The 3,117-nt window shown below is 37.7% G+C and overlaps 1 non-coding gene across 1 annotated transcript; it reads left to right on the plus strand.

Moving 5' to 3' along the window:
* The first annotated feature begins 1,674 nt into the window (after positions 1 to 1,674).
* LOC112782110 (small nucleolar RNA R71) lies at positions 1,675 to 1,782 on the plus strand. Its single transcript, XR_003192849.1, has one exon. It is a non-coding gene; the product is annotated as a small nucleolar RNA R71 (small nucleolar RNA).
* The last annotated feature ends 1,335 nt before the right edge of the window (positions 1,783 to 3,117 follow it).

Consider the following 3,117-nt stretch of genomic DNA (forward strand, 5'->3'; position numbering starts at 1 on the left):
AGAGCGTTGTTGAGACTCTCCAACACCAAACTTAGAGTTTGGATATGGGAGTTCAACACCAAACTTAGAGTTTGGTTGCGGCCTCCCAACACCAAACTTAGAGTTTGACTGTGGGGGCTCTGGTTGACTCTGCTTTGAGAGAAGCTTTTTCTGCTTCCTCTCCATGGTTGCAGAGGGAGATCCTTGAGTTTTAAACACAAGGGAGTTCTCATTCCATTGAAGGACTATTTCACCTCTGTCAACATCAATCACAACTCTTGCTGTGGCCAGGAAAGGTCTTCCTAGGATGATGGATTCATCCTCTTCCTTTCCAGTATCCAGGACTATGAAATCAACAGGGATGTAAAGGCCCTCAACCTTTACTAATACATCCTCTACTTGTCCATAAGCCTGTTTTCTTGAGCTGTCTGCCATCTCTAGTGAGATTTTAGCAGCTTGCACCCCATAGATTCCCAGTTTCTCTATTACAGAGAGGGGCATGAGGTTTATTCCTGAACCAAGGTCACACAGAGCCTTAAAGATCATGGTGCCTATGGTACAGGGTATTATGAACTTTCCAGGATCCTGTCTCTTCTGAGGCAATGTCAGTTGATCCAGATCACTTAGTTCATTGATGAACAAGGGAGGTTCAACTTCCCAAGCATCAATGCCAAATAATTTGGCATTCAGCTTCATGATTGCACCAAGAAACTTGGCAGTTTGCTCTTCAGTAACATTCTCATTCTCTTCAGAAGAGGAATATTCATCAGAGCTCATGAAGGGCATAAGGAGGTTCAATGGGATCTCTATGGTCTCTAGATGGGCCTCAGAGTCCTTTGGTTCCTCAGAGGGAAGCTCCTTATTAATCACTGGACGTCCCAGGAGGTCTTCCTCCTTGGGATTCACGTCCTCTCCTCTCCTCACAGGTTCGGCCATGGCGCTTATGTCAATGGCCTTGCACTCTCCTTTTGGATTCTCTTCTGTATTGCTTGGGAGAGTACTAGGAGGGATTTCAGTGATCCTTTTGCTCAGCTGGCCCACTTGTGCTTCCAGATTTCTAATGGAAGATCTTGTTTCATTCATGAAACTTACAGTGGCCTTAGATAGATCAGAGACTAAGTTTGCTAAATTAGAAGTATTTTGTTCAGAGTTCTCTGTCTGTTGCTGAGTGGATGATGGAAAAGGTTTGCTATTGCCAAACCTGATTCTTCCACCATTATTAAAGCCTTGTTGAGGCTTTTGATCCTTCCATGAGAAATTTGGATGATTTCTCCATGATGAGTTATAAGTGTTTCCATAAGGTTCACCTAAATAATTTACCTCTGCTATTGCAGGGTTCTCAGGATCATAAGCTTCTTCTTCAGAAGATGCCTCTTGAGTACTGTTGGATGCAGCTTGCATTCCATGCAGACTCTGAGAGATCATATTGACTTGCTGAGTCAATATTTTATTCTGAGCCAATATGGCATTCAGAGTATCAACTTCAAGAACTCCCTTCTTCATAGGCGTCCCATTGTTCACAGGATTCCTTTCAGAAGTGTACATGAACTGATTATTAGCAACCATGTCAATGAGTTCTTGAGCTTCTGCAGGCGTTTTCTTTAGGTGAATGGATCCACCTGCAGAAGTATCCAGTGACATCTTTGATAGCTCAGATAAACCATCATAGAATATATCCAGGATGGTCCATTCTGAAAGCATGTCAGAAGGACACTTTTTGGTCAACTGTTTGTATCTTTCCCAAGCTTCATAGAGGGATTCACCTTCTTTCTGTCTGAAGGTTTGAACATCATCTCTAAGCTTGCTCAGCTTTTGAGGAGGAAAGTACTTGGCTAAGAAAGCCGTGACCAGCTTATCCCAAGAGTTCAGGCTGTCTTTAGGTTGAGAATCCAACCATAATCTAGCTCTGTCTCTTACAGCAAAAGGGAAAAGCATGAGCCTGTAGACTTCAGGATCTACTCCATTAGTCTTAACAGTATCACATATCTGCAAGAATTCAGTTAAGAACTGAAAAGGATCTTCAGATGGAAGTCCATGAAACTTGCAGTTCTGCTGCATCAGAGAAACTAGTTGAGGTTTCAGCTCAAAGTTGTTTGCTCCAATGGCAGGAATGGAGATTCTTCTTCCATGTAAATTGGAATTAGGTGCAGTAAAGTCACCAAGCATCTTCCTTACATTATTATTATTTTCGGCTGCCATCTCCCCCGCCTGTTCGAAAATTTCTGAAAGGTTATCTCTGGATTGTTGTATTTTAGCTTCTCTTAATTTTCTCTTCAGAGTCCTTTCAGGTTCTGGATCTGCTTCCACAAGAATGTTCTTATCCTTGCTCCTGCTCATATGACAAAGAAGAAGGCACAGAAAGTAATAATAATAATAGAGATCCTTTATACCACAGTATAGGGATCCCTTTGTAAGTGGAAGAAAAGAGGGGGAGACAAAGAATGTGATGTAAAGGAATAAATGCAACTATACTGATGGAAGAGATGTGAGATGAGATGTTAGGGTATGAATGAATAAATAGAATAGGATGGGGGAGGTATAATTTTCGAAAATTATTTTAAAAAGGAGTTAGTGATTTTTGAAAATTGGTTTTTGAAAATTTGTTAGTATTTTTCGAAAATTTTTTTTTTGAAATAAAAATAAAAATAATTAGTTAATTAAAAAGAAATTTTTGAAAAAGGGGGAGATATTTTCGAAAATTAGAGAGAGAGAGTTAGTTAGGTAGTTTTGAAAAAGTTAAGAAACAAACAAAAAGTTAGTTAGTTAGTTGAAACAAATTTTGAAAAGATAAGAAGTTAGGAAGTTAGAAAAGATATTTTGAAAAGATATTTTTGAAAAAGATAAGATAAGAAGATATTTTGAAAAGATATGATAGGATTAGTTTTGAAAAAGATTTGATTTTTAAAATCACAATTAATGACTTGATTCATAAGAAATCACAAGATATGATTCTAGAACTTAAAGTTTGAATCTTTCTTAACAAGCAAGTAACAAACTTCAAATTTTTGAATCAAAACATTAATTGATTATGTTATTTTCGAAAATTTGATATAAAAATAAGAAAAAGATTTTTGAAAAATATTTTTGAAATTTTCGAAAATAACTAATAATTTTGAAAAAGATTTGATTTTTGAAAAA

This window comes from Arachis hypogaea, chromosome 19, assembly GCF_003086295.3.
Source record: "Arachis hypogaea cultivar Tifrunner chromosome 19, arahy.Tifrunner.gnm2.J5K5, whole genome shotgun sequence".
NCBI classification, from domain to species: domain Eukaryota; kingdom Viridiplantae; phylum Streptophyta; class Magnoliopsida; order Fabales; family Fabaceae; genus Arachis; species Arachis hypogaea.